The sequence below is a fragment of the Bicyclus anynana genome, chromosome 3 (assembly GCF_947172395.1).
Source record: "Bicyclus anynana chromosome 3, ilBicAnyn1.1, whole genome shotgun sequence".
NCBI lineage: Eukaryota > Metazoa > Arthropoda > Insecta > Lepidoptera > Nymphalidae > Bicyclus > Bicyclus anynana.
Window position 1 is genome coordinate 15,610,026 of NC_069085.1, and position 14,336 is coordinate 15,624,361.

At 34.6% G+C, this 14,336-nt stretch overlaps 1 protein-coding gene across 2 annotated transcripts in view; it reads left to right on the top strand.

Annotated features, from left to right (window-relative positions):
- Nucleotides 1-14,336, top strand: part of LOC112054675 (homeobox protein aristaless) — a 116,446-nt gene that overhangs the window by 40,670 nt on the left and 61,440 nt on the right. The window contains exon 1 of one of the 2 annotated variants that reach the window (XM_052891261.1): nt 2,665-2,840. The exons of the other annotated variant lie outside the window; for it this stretch is intronic. The gene's annotated coding sequence lies outside the window, so the exon portion shown is untranslated. Of the gene's footprint in view, nt 1-2,664; nt 2,841-14,336 lie in introns of those variants that run through there. 2 annotated transcript variants of the gene reach the window in all.

A 14,336-nucleotide genomic window follows, 5' to 3' on the forward strand; every position in this document is an offset into this window, starting at 1 on the left:
AGAAAAGGAACCGGAACACAATAGTGTTCAAAATACGTATGATGACAATCCCAACATCCGGACCACACCGGGCGGTGATCAAATAGCATTAAAGGAGTCTTTATTTGGTGCCGACTGGCGACACGTGTCATTTTCGTCCAAACCGCATCGGTACACCACCAAACCGCAAAATCGTCTATAATAAAGTTGGAATAATAAATATCACTCTTCAACAGCACTGGAGACATGTCGCGGAACTAAAAGAAGTCGATAAAGATACTCACGTAGAATACAAGTAGGGCTAATTTAAATATTATTAGTTTCTATAGTTTGTAAGTTAAATAGAAAATGCCTTTTTTTATTCCCAGTATTTTTGTAGTCTATCTTGTCGAAAATCTTATACGAGGAGTGGGTTTGACAACAAAAGATTAAACCCTAGAACCTAGATTATTCGGATCTGAGGCCTCACTGGTGCCCTAACTGTGGAATATATTGAAGTAGATACATATCTACTTTCAGAAATTAACTAATCAATCAATCAGTGTATTTATTTGCAGATACAAGCGTACAGGTGATTGGAAAATATTACATATTTATAGGGTACACCATGTTCTATTTTTACATGTAAGCAGCAGAAGAACTTTAGATGATAAGACAAAAAGTCCTTAATGTGATTCTAACCTTATACGTCATGTTCGAACATCCTTATAGAATAAAAAAATTGCGATATCTATAACTCATAGCGTGAACATAAAAAAGGGAACAAAGCTACCGATGGCGCCTTATTATTAGCGACTTCCGAAAGGGGCACATTTTTTGCGACGTCTAGAAGCGTTCGATAGGGCAACAAACTGACAAATTGTACCAACAAAGAGAGCCATTGTTTAGCAAAAAAAAAAGTAGCCCAAAGTGAGTCACTACTGCTGACAATAACAACAATGGCATAGAGATGGTGAGATGATTTTGCATACCTACCTGGTTGTTCAAATGAAAAAACAGACTATCGATTGTTTTTCTATCGACTCTATTGTATTATTAAATCGGCTTCAAGCTTGGTTAGCCTATTTTCAAGGGTTCACTAACACTGAACGTAAAGTGCGTTTAATAAACCTAATTAGGTACTATCTATTACTAAAAAAAACTGATTTAAATGGTTCCTCGAAATACAACTCAATTACCTACTATTTCAAATACAACTCAATTAAAACGTTAGAATTGCAACGAAATACTATAAGAGGAACTAAAAATCTTAACACAACCTATTTATTAGCAAAAAAATCACTCATCTTGAAATCTCAAAAATCGCTTAATTTACAAAGCTTAAACTTGGCAAGAAGGTAGTAGTAGTAGACGTCCGCCAAGAACGAATTTTGAGAGATAGCCTAATTTAGATGGTCTAAGGGTGGACAAAATTGCATACTGGGTGGACAAAGCTTTTCAAGCTTTATTAATTGTCATCACAAAACAGGTAACCACAAACAGGGCCTAAAATGCGCTAGAGCTTATATAAAACAATTAAATATCCTTTTACCAGTTCAAACTAATCTTATCAATACGGACTAAGTTAAATGTCAGCCATCAAACACAATGTCCGAAAATAAATCAGTTGTTTATGAGTAAAGTGGTCACGCTCGTGATTGTCATGACATTGGAGCGAAACCGGACCGATGGTGCATTTATCTTCACGTCAATACACCTTTTGAAAATATTAAAATTGATAAACTCAAGAGGAATTTCCGGTTAAATGTCATCTGCACCAACTTCGACGGTCCGGTTTGCCTATATTAAGTAAAATTTCGTTTTTATTAAGAAAGACACTATATCTAATTGTTTTTCAGCTAAGATAGGTACCTAGATAAAACCTATCAATCTGTAGTTATTTATTTTCTGTATCATCTAGTTAAGTGTCTTCTTGTTTCGGTCTTCTTATTTCGGTATTTTTTTAGAATTTAATGTGTTTTGTTGTTCGGTACTTTGTATTTGATATTTTAGAGCTTTTGGGATTCGTCAAATCAATTTTGAAGAAACATTCTTTTTTTTTAACTGACCAAAGCAAAACAGGGAAAACAAAATAAAAAATCTTGCTATTAAACTTTTTCTTCAAATAAGACAGCAGCAGACAAATTCCTGCAGAGTTATTAACAAATAAAAATCATCTTACAACGCCGCAACTTTTTTTCCAATTATCTCGACCTAAAATAACAAGAAAAGAAAACATCAAGCAATTAAAACAATACAGTTAATGTATCGGTAGTCAATCTTACGTTAATTACCAAGCGATTGCGCTCGTTTTCTAAGTAAGATTTAATTTTAATTTACCGCTCACCAATAATTGCTAATCCCAAAGCGGTAATGCAGGCCTTATCGTGATGATCGGAACCACGACTGCTATTAATTAAATATTGCAAATAATCAATCGGCACCCACGAGCAATTAGAACGCGTTCGAAAGAGACGACTAACAAGAGCGTACCTCGGGATAATAATGTTGGCGCATATTTATTTAATGATAAAACTAAAGAGGGCTAATTTTATACTTGCGATGGAGGGAAAGTGAGTTTGTAGCAGGCGGAGTTGCGGAGCGGGCGCAGTGTGGAGGCCATTGGCTGGCGTGCCGCAGGGGCGGGGTCCGGGGCCCATGTTTTATTTGAATTATGGATGATACACGCGGCGATCGCTTCTTGATTCTCCAAACCAGTTGTGAGCGCCGCAGCTTCGCGCCCGCCTGCCTCTCCCCTTGTTATTAATTGATGTTTTCATTTATTAGCCTGTTTTGTAATTAGTCGGTTACATCTAACGTTAAGTGGATAAACTGTATTGGGGTCGATTTGTATCAAAGCATCCCCTGCGTGTTGAGCTGCGGTGAGTGTTGTTTCACTAATTCGTTTCAATTTAACAGATAGATCCTTTAGTGAAATCACAATAATCTAATTATGAGTTACAAACTAATTAGATACCTATTTCTGTTACATACGAATACAAGGTATGATGTAATTGTATAAAGTGATTAAAAGTATCTGCTATATTTTTCAAAAGAAAACTTTTTTCAATAGATAGCGGTACTTTTATGCCCGTCTGTTACTAATTTAACATTTGTATTATCTTACCTAACATCAACAATCATAGACCAATATTCAGATTTGATACTATAACCTATGATCCTATGACAAGCATATAAACTTGAAACATGGCTAGTTTTTTAATTTTTATTAAAAGTTTAAAGAGTTTACCTATTTGCTTAATTTGATTTCTTACTTTTATAAAAAATGTATTGACATTTATATTCATTACAAACTCGTAATAATTTAGGTAGGTAAGTAGATACAATTTTTAACATTGTGGTTTGTTTGTTGTTCACAATATTTTATATCGTTTTATTAGGGCATGCTTTGTCATTGTAATAACAATTGATTATAACTACCTACGTGTTACATTACGGTATTGCACAAGAATTGTTTAGCAAATTCAAATTATAAAGACTTTGATATATTATAAACTCCATAGTACTGTCCAGCAAATTGATTAAATTCAGTCCTTGCTAAAGAATAATACAATGATATGGTAGGTACCTAAATAGATATTGAACTAAATAATAAAAATATCAAACAACTTGTTGTTGTTTCCATTGTAAATTTATAATTTGATATAGATATCTATTTATTTGTTAACTTTTAATTTCCCAATACAAACTTCATTTCATGATTTTATATTTCTTTTTTTCCAATATCAATTTCATTATGGCTCTAAATCGACTCTTGTCTCAATTTATAAGTGTTGCTAGTAATAGAGTTGTACAGCAATCTGTGTCTATAAAAGTATTTGATTACGTGCTTAAGGCCGGCGCAGACACTATATATCACAGACCAATAGTTTACTCAGTTGCTACATTGTCATAATAATTATTGTCTCTGCTGAATTATTTCATATCTTGGTCGCTCTCAGAAAATTAAAGCCGTTTATAATAATTATGTAACAGAAGATATGCTATGAATATTTTTTTATAAAACTCAATTAATTTTCAGTTGAAAGGGGACTTGTAACTATTTTCTCCGAAACTTGAATAATAGTGAATGTAAGAGACAATGAAATTCTGATAAACTTTTTTGTTTCGAGCTTAATACCAATTAAAATGACTGGCTGAGTAACTTTTTTCAAAGTTATAGTTAACGAATCGAGCAAATAGCCAAGGTACTGGTCTTAATTGGTAAGCATAAAAAAACATCATTCATTGCTAAGGAATTTTGTCAATTATTTACACGTTTTCAAATTACTGCCTAAAACAAACCTATACCGAACAAAATTTCAATTCGAAACGTAAAAGCAAATGAAAAAATATAGACAGAAACATTTTTACAGACACAAATGGTCACCAAATCTTTGGTAAATTTGTTTCTTTTTCTTTGTTTCTATATAGATCCTGCTTGCTCGAGAAGCATTTTCCTGAATGGCAACGAAGTTCTTGATATTTTTAACAGCGCTGCTAGTCTTTCATTGTGTGATTTTATATGATTACAGTTATCTTGTCCGGTTGCGTAAAATTGAATCAACAAAAAATGTTTCTTCCGTACCTTCTTGTACATACAAGATACATATCTTTAGGTTGGACATTATTGTAACACGAAAAAATATCAAAAAGTCAAAAATTATATTGTCAGTCACGTTCAGCGGAAGTTCTTCGCAGTATAAATGCGGTGTGATTAATTTTATTTATTTTTATTACAACAACTGAACTGCTCTGCGTTCTTTAATTCATTTTGTTTACTTTAAGTTTCATTTCAGTTGATTAAGTTTCCGCACGTTTTGCCTGCGCGCACTTACCTCGTTCTTCCCAAACTATTAAAGGAAAGCCTGCGGTTTGCGGCGGCCCTAAAGGCATTTAATTGGAATTTTATACAGTTGTTAAGAATTCACTAAATTGCAAGACTGGTTTATGTCTTAATTATGTTTGCCGCGTTCTGTTAGTTATCGCAATTGGCGACTGCGGCGGGCAAAAAAACTAGAGGTTTAACTTATTAAGTCGAAAAAGGCAACCTTTACAGCACAAATGGCTTAATAGGATAATAAATGACACTAGCCCGTTTTTAAATGAGCTTGTGGCGTGCCGGTATCAAATAAGTAGATGTTTGTATGTTTATAGAATGTTTAATTGATAGTAATGTGCCGCTATTGGCAAGTACTCAGAATGCGAAGACATTTAACCAGCTAATTTAACCGTAACTTCGTATCCAAGACATCTTTATCTATATCTTCATCAGTATTAATTGAAGGATGTAGTTTAAAATGTGAGACTTCTTTGTTATTATCATCATCAGTCTTTATTGTAAGACATCATTATCATTATCATCATCAGTAGATACTGAAGGACGTAGCTTTAAACGTAATACTTATTTGTAAACATCATCATCAAATTTAATAAAAGGATGTAGTTTCGTAAAACATCTTTGTCATTATCATCATCAGTACTAATCCAAGGACTCAAGACTAATTGAGGGTCGTAGTTTTAAAAGTAAGACATCTTTGTCATTGTCATCATCAGTACTAATTGAAGAACATAGCTTTAAGCGCAAGACTTATTTGTAATTATCATCATCAACACTAATTGAGGGATGTGGTTTTAAATATAAGACACCTTTGTCATTATTATCATCAGTACTAACTGAGGAGCATAGTCGTAAACGTAAGACATCTTTGTCATTAACATCAACAGTGGTACCAAGACATACATATTTCTCATAATCAACTCTAACATTTAAATAAACTAAAATTTCTTATTACAAATAAACGAGTTTTAATTAATTTAAAAAATACTGCAATTATTGAATTTCAGTTAATTAAATATAAATGCTGTTTCATAATAGACACATATAACTATGTAATTATACGACAGAAATAGGCAGCACTAAATAATAAAAAAATTACAAAAACAAACTTACAACAGATTCTGACGAGCTGTTCGACCGAAAGTGGAACAAAAAAAATGTGATAGAGCCAGCGCCAGCCATACCGAAGCAGATAACCCTAAAATGAGCGCCTCACAAAAACTGTAGCGGCGAAATTAAGAGCTGAAGCTACCTGAGTGTGGATGACATACACGCCACTGAGAAAACAATCAACCCTTTCGTCTCTGTAACAGCTGGTCTTATAATATTCGGGTTCAATAATTGCCAAGTGAAATTGCAAATATGTAATCCCTTCTAATGTTGTATATATTTTTTATTTGCTAATTTAATTTACTAAATATTATACTGATTCCAATAAAAGTATATGGGTGACCTAATAAGCCTCTCGATAACTTTTCTAAAAATGAAACCTAACTAAATTGATTTATCGCTCCAGAGACACCTGAATACTAAAAGGGAATTGACATCCCTGGCCCAAGCGTACCTTGACCTCCCGGTAATTTACTTATGATGATGAATTGATGACGCACGAATTAAGCAAACTTTTTAGATAGAGTTAGCGCCCCCGAACCCAATACTCAATTTCATAAAAATCCTTGGTACCGTTTTCGAGACTGAATATGGCAACGTTTATCCTTTGTATGTTTTCTGTGCTTTGAGCCTCTTTGGCCTCAGCTCCTGGATCACAGAAAACATATGCCTGGGTCACCTTAATAAAAATTTGATGTTTTCACTACTACACTTAACTTCAGGTGAGATCGCAGTCGAGGGCTTAGGTAAGTAGGTACTTGTCATTTAATAAAAATTTAAAAAAAAAATTACTTAATTCGTCAGCGGATACTTAACTTCATACTTCTTCTAAAATACTACCAAATGCAAAAACTTAGTTGTGTACCTACAAAACACTATTTAAAATTTGGTCCGAGGTACATATTATTATAACTACAAATTGATATAAAATACCAGTATAAAATAAATACTTACAATATTTGACTTATAACACGATAAATTTGCTACATATTGTAATTAGCTAGCGGGCGCCCGCGACTTCGTACGCCCTTAAACCTCCTTAATCCGGCCCTCTAGCAAAATCTGTTCTTAGTGTACCTCTACTATCAATAAAATACCTCCCTGCCAAATTTCGTCATTGTACAAGCGGTTTTTAAAATTTCGTGATGACCTTTCGCATTTATATATTAAGAGTGTGCAATATGTAATTTGGTGGTTACAATTGGTTCTGGATCTCAGATTGTGGAAAAGTTAGGAGCCTGATATTTGGGTAAATGATATTTCAAAGTGTTAGCTTCGTTATGACTATACAAAATACAAAATTTGTAAAACTTTTATCGATAGTTTATTTTTTTGAAAAATACATGTTTTGCTCACATTTTGCTTTCAATCTCAGGAAAAGCCAACTTATTTTCTTAAATTTTTGTTTTGTATAGAAAATTAGAACTAGAAATTTGAACATAGCCATTTTGTTTTTCGTTATGTTGTTTTATTTACTTGCAATTAGGTAAAAATGGTTTTGGCGCTCACGTCATAAAATTTGCGTCGCGCGTCAATCGCTCCGTGCTTTTCACTCACGTGAAAGTCATAATTCGGCGTCTCGTTTGCGCTTCGAATTTTATCCATATCGTAACGACGCGCTGCGCGCTCTTAAGATTCATTCGACAACATCACTAAACGGTTGTGTCACACACAAGTCGAATTTCCAAAGAAAAATAACGAAAAAATGTCATCCAAACGTACGCATCGTAGTTCCACAGTCCAAGTTGTCTGGCATTCCACAGACATGCTGCACGGCCGGCTTTATCTGCGGCGCCTCCGACAAATTACGTCGGCCTCAAAAAGTAGGCTTATCACAAATGTTAGGAGCCGTGCTCGTCGCTTGTACGTTCCTTTTACGAGCCGGAACTTTCTGGAATGCGAAGCGTGAATTTATTTGACGGTCTGGAATTCGTGTACTATGACTGTACATCTTACTTTTTTTTATTCGTTACAAGTTAGCCCTTGACTACAATCTCACCTGGTAAGTGATGATGCAGTCTAAGATGAAAGCGGGCTAACTTGTTAGGAGGAGGATGAAAATTCACACCCCTTTCGGTTTCTACACGGCATCGTACTGGAACGCTAAATCGCTTGGCGGTACGACTTTTTTTTATTCTTTACAAGTTAGCCCTTGACTAAAATCTCACCTGATGGTGAGTGATGATGCAGTCTAACATGGAAGCGGGCTAACTTGTTAGGAGGAGGATGTAAATCCACACCCCTTTCGGTTTCTACACGGCGTCGTACCGGAACGCTAAATCGCTTGGCGGTACGTCTTTTTTTTATTATTCTTTACAAGTTAGCCCTTGACTACAATCTCACCTGATGGTAAGTGATGATGCAGTCTAAGTTGAAAGCGGGCTAACTTGTTAGGAGGAGGATGAAAATCCACACCCCTTTGCGTTAAAGAGTAACAAACATCCATACAAACTTTCGCGTTTATCCACCATTATCTTATAATTGAAACAGTTGTGCTGTGCCACTAGATGGCGCTGTTTAAATTCCTTAGAAATCTGCGTTTACATTTACGCGATCGTCACAATATTAAAACATTGTTAACTGCCACTAGGCACTCTAATGCCTGTTATCCCGTTGAAATATAAAAAATATCAAGTTTTATATTGAGAATCTGCTCTACCATTGAAACCTGCTTCCAAAGCCATGATCCAAAGTCTATATATGCTTACCACATTCACCTATGGTAGAATCATTCATCTTTTTAAACTGTTTAGAGGAGCCTTCGTAAAATGAAGTAAGTCTGGCTGTAGCAGGCTCTCGTTCTGTAAATACATCACATTAATCGACGAAAATCACTAACTGAATTCATTATCATAAAAGGTATCGACTATCAAATAGGATAGCAGATAATGAAGCACATGTATCTCACACATTTTATTCTTCTTTTACGGTCTCAGAATATATTATTATAGTAGAAGGTCCACATTAGAAAGAACCTTCACCTATCTGTTTATTGGATGAAAAGGGTTTTATATCTTTAGTACGTTACAAATATATTGCGAGTAGGTTGCCTAAAAAAATCCTAGACTATAATTAACTACCATTAACGATAGTTTGGCCAACAGGACCTTAGATATTGGATAGAATGATTTTCTTCTACATAATTTAATAGGTCCCGACTGTTTTCTAATTGCTTTCTACACTTCTGGACTGAGCTTGTTTTTTTCTTTTCAGTTTTTTTTAAACTTTATGCAGTCGGGTTTTTTTATTTGTTTAATTAATTTATTTATTCACTCATTTAAATAAGTTACTAGAGCGTAACTATTTTAGGACAGACATTGTATTCGCAATTAATATTGGGGACACGTCGCCACGGGCCGGCGTCAGCGCCCAGATATTGGAGATTTATGTGTGTTTTGTGTGTCGAGCAGCTAAAAGCCTCCGAGTCACCGCACGATAAGTGCTCGCGTATAATTAGTGGCCACGCGACCACCGGACGTGGTCGAGGATTTGGATTTTTAGACGATTACCTACCTAAGTAAGTTTCGACGGCCTCCGTGGCGCAGTGGTATGCGCGGTGGATTTAATGACGGAGGTCCTGGGTTCGATCCCCGGCTGGGCCGATTAAGGTTTTCTTAATTGGTCCAGGTCTAGCTGGTGGGAGGCTTCGGCCGTGGCTAGTTACCACCCTACCGACAAAGACGTACCGCCAAGCGATTTAGCGTTCCGGTACGATGTCGTCTAGAAACCGAAAGGAGTGTGGATTTTCATCCTCCTCCTAACAAGTTAGTCCGCTTCCATCTTAGGTTACATCATCACTTACCATCAGGTGAGATTGTAGTCAAGGGCTAACTTGTAAAGAATAAAAAAATAAAAAAAAAAAGTAGGTTCTTTGTAATATTTGAGACTAGCGGACGCCCGCGACTTCGTCCGCCTGGAATTCAGTTTTTCACGAATCTCGCGGGATTAATGGATTTTTCCGGGATGAAAAGTAGCCTATGTTTTAATCCAGAAAAATTCCATTTAAAATTTCAGCAAAATCGCTTCAGTAGCCGCTGCGTAAAGGAGGAACAAACATACTTAAATACTTACATTACATTTTAAATACTTACACACACACAAACTTTCACCTTTATAATATTAGTGTGATTAGTGTGATTAATTGCTTCGTTTTTTGGATTGGCAGACTTCACACACACAGAATTAAGAAAATTCTCTGGTATGCAGGTTTCCTCTCGATGTTTTTCCTTTACAGTTTGAGACACGTGATATTTAATTTCTTAAAATGCACATAACTGAAAAGCTAAAGGTGCATGCCCTGGATCGGATTTGAACCTATGCCCTCCGGAATCGGAGGCAGAGGTCATATACGCTGGGCTATCACGGCTCTAAGCATAAAATAACAATAATAATTCTTCCGTACCAGATAATGCATAAAATTACCTTAAATTAATTGATTTAAGTCGCCAAGATTGAGGATAAAATATAAAAAAAATCAATTTTGTTATTTACTTAACACCTCCATATTTAACTTAGCATAAATTCTTAGCGATAGCTATATCTATTTTACGTTTTACTAGCTTTAAAATCCATTAACGTTTATATTGGCAAATTTTATTACAGCGGCACATTAAAATGATATAAAATAAAATGTACATACTTAAAATGAACAAGATAAAGGCTTGTTAATTATATTGTTATGCTAATAACGCATCTAAACGTATAATACAGCTTTTTAAATTAATATTTTAAAGGTATTTTTGCGTGGATTTCCAATTGGGAGCAGAATGGGTAAAGTAATCTATGTGCGCCTATATAATAATTATATAGATCAAGGTACTAGCAAACCCGGTCAAGCTTCTCTTTGAATTATGTGCACTTACTTCTTCCCTAACTCTACCTTAAAGCTTATCCTACCCTACCATACCCCTGCCACAGTAACCCTACCGTACTCTACCCCTAAACTATCCTATCTTTCAAGTCGGATCAAACTGCAGACAGTGTGCAAATTGATTAAAATTGGTTAAATCGCTTTGCCTATTCTACGCCTACCCTATCTTACCCCTACTCTACCCTATATATATAACTTAACTTAACCAAACTTTGTAAACTAGTACCTACTTCTGTAAGAAATAAATGGCTTTTTTATTTTTATTTTATTTTATTTATTTATATACAGTTTAATAACATACGCCTCATATGAAGGTATCGGTCCTAACTCCAACTTGACGCTTGAGTCAATAAATGACAATAAGCGACATATTTATGACAAAACGATTGACAGTTTCAATTAAACGGAATGTTGCCAGTAAAAAGCAGTCAAGTTGCATTATTCTCTCGGCTTATATATTTTAATGGCTATCATTAATATATATTTTATTTTCTAGACCTTGATCAGAAGTCCATGAAGACGGAGTCACGAGTATCTGCTAGTTATATCAAAAAATATTCGATCGATTTTAACTGAACCATTAGTGAAAATAATTTTATTTACTAAAATAAAAACTAATGATATCTCCCATTTTAATAAGCCAAAAGAAGCGACATATATTGTACCTTGGGTGCAATCTAGTAGGTAAACAATTATGTCGCTGGCAAAGGGGCTGTTTAAGAAAATCATACTCAATACCACTCTATTTGAATTCAACCCCTTAGCTGTTGAGGTATGGGGCTGGAAGCAAACTATAGTAATTTTACAATAATTTGACACTGTTTTGCTTACTAAAACTAGTAGGTACCTTCCATATTATACAATTATTTATCCTTTAAATTGCTTTAAAACAATTCCAAGACCCACCTTTCTTTAAACAATCGCTGTCAAACAACTGGTCTCGTGATTTCAATAAGAAATTATCAAATTAGTTTCGTCATTAATAAAAACGAAACGCGACTACAAAGGATCGTTCGCATTGTTCACAGATTTTAAAATCGTCCATAATTAAATGGAATCCATTTTTTGTGTCGCGGACATTTCACATATAAATTCCGCTGATGTTCAAACAGTTAGCATGGAAAAAGGAGCAATTTGCCACCCTGTTCGGATCACAGCGTTCAATATCAAAAGGTCTGATAAAAGATGAAATTTTAATGAAAAACATTTAGGGATGTTAGACGTACCTACGTGTCTACATCACTGTTACGTCGATATATCGATATCGATGGGAGTGGTACATCGATATTTTAACATTGTTGGGATTTTGCGAAATTTGTAAGATATGCCAATAATATCATTATACTAAGGATACGTATATATCATTCTCTACTACACCCAAAGCTGTCTTACGCCAGCCACAAACAGATAAGTAAGTCACGCCTGCAGCGCGCTTAGGGATGTGGGCAGTGAAATAATATCGAAACCATACCACATATATTTAGAGATGACCAAGAATATGTACCTACCGTGTATACCGTTAGAAGTAAAATTTACATTACCCAAAACTTGTAAGACCCTTACAACCAAGAGATTGTCAGTTGATTAAAAATATCAGTTATAAAGCAATTAGATACAACATTGGGCGAAGATGATAATTTAAATGTAGGTACTCCAGGCCCGAATAATACCTAGATTTTATTAACATAAAATACTGCCACCGAAATAGAAAAGTAAAATATCAATAAAAATATAAACGGTCGAATTGAGAAACCTCCTCCTATTTTTGAACTCTGTTTGAAAATATAATCGATACATCGATGTTTTGACTCGTATATCGATATTCACATCGACATCAATATCGATGTTCGATGTTCCACCACTAAATCTTAACACACGAAATCAATAAGTAAAAATTTACGATGTTCTGGAACTGAATTATTAAGTTCCTCGGTACAAGGATGAGGTTCGTCGGACATTTACGACAAAAACCGGTAGATGCGGTAACCGATTCCGCGAAGAATTCGACGTATCGGCGTCGGTTTTGCACGCATTGGAATAGGACATTGGGATATCGAGGCGAAGGCTAAATCACTTCATTGTAAGTCATGTGTCGAGTTAGCGCGTTGATTATTTATAAGATCGGATCTTGCATTTTTAATTGGATTAATCGTCACCTAAAGATAATGGATATGACGCGCGACGTTGTGTATAAAACATATCGTATATTTTTACACCAGATGGGTTATTCGCTAACGCGGTCGCTTCCCAAAAATCAAGGCCACTGAATTAATTAATTAATCGTTCCTATATTAAGATATGCTACGAAATGGTTTTTGTATCACTGAAGTTCATCTGCTCGGTTGAATTTATCCTCTAAAAGACACTGAGTTACGGAATAATTCAGCAAAAATTGATGAAATTATTGTGACAACTAAGAGTTATTTGCCTACTATAGGCGGGATGTAATATAGTAGGTAATATGTACTTACCCATATCTCTAGCAGTACTGACTGACTTTATTACTATCAGGTAGGTAGATATTACGTTATTATTAATTATTAAAGAACAGGAAAGGTACGGTATAACAATTTAAAAAGGTAACAATTACTATGCACAAATATTATAAAACTAAAACATGTAAACACGTTTTTTTTTAGAAAATTTAAGAGTGTGCAATATGTAATTTGGTGGTTACAAATGGTTCTGGATCTCAGATTCTGGAAAAGTTAGGCGCCTGATATTTGGGTAAATGATATTTCAAAGTGTTAGCTTTGTTATGACTATACAAAATACACAATTTGTAAAACTTTTCTCGATAGTTTATTTTTTTGAAAATACATGTTTTGCTCACATTTTGCTTTCAATGTCAGGAAAAGCAAACTTATTTTATTAAATTTTTGTTTTGTATAGAAAATTAGGTATATATCTTGAACATGGCCATTTTGTTTTTCGTTATGTTGTTTAATTTACTTGCAATTAGGTAAAAATGGTTTTGGCGCTCACGTCATAAAGTTTGCGTCGCTCGTCAATCGCTCCGTGCTTTTTACTCACGTGAAAGTCATAATTCGGCGTCTCGCTTGCGCTTCGAATTTTATCCATATCGTACCGACACGCTCTTAACCAGTAAAATTTAACTGACAACATACTGTCAAATACCTATCTACGTAGGTACGATTTTTGATTCAAAACGGATGGGTGTGATTCTGCTATTAGACACTCATCGAAGAACTTTTAACGTCTTATTCGAATTTGAATTTTATGTTAATATAGGATAGGATGAAAATTTAAAAATGTCACTAACAACGAAGTTGCCATGGAAATGAGCGATGTCACATCGTTGTAACTTTATAGAATGCAGGGGCCGTATATTTTGAGAAAATCACGGACACGCAATCATAATTTACAACATACTACAAACCTGAAGATACGCATTGAAAACAGAAAATCCTAATATCTAAATTTGTTGAAATCAAAACATAAATTAGAAATTCATCTAAATATCGTATAATATTTAACAAAACATCACTGAAAAATTACACAAATGAACTATTTTTTTTTAATAAAGAATATTTGCCA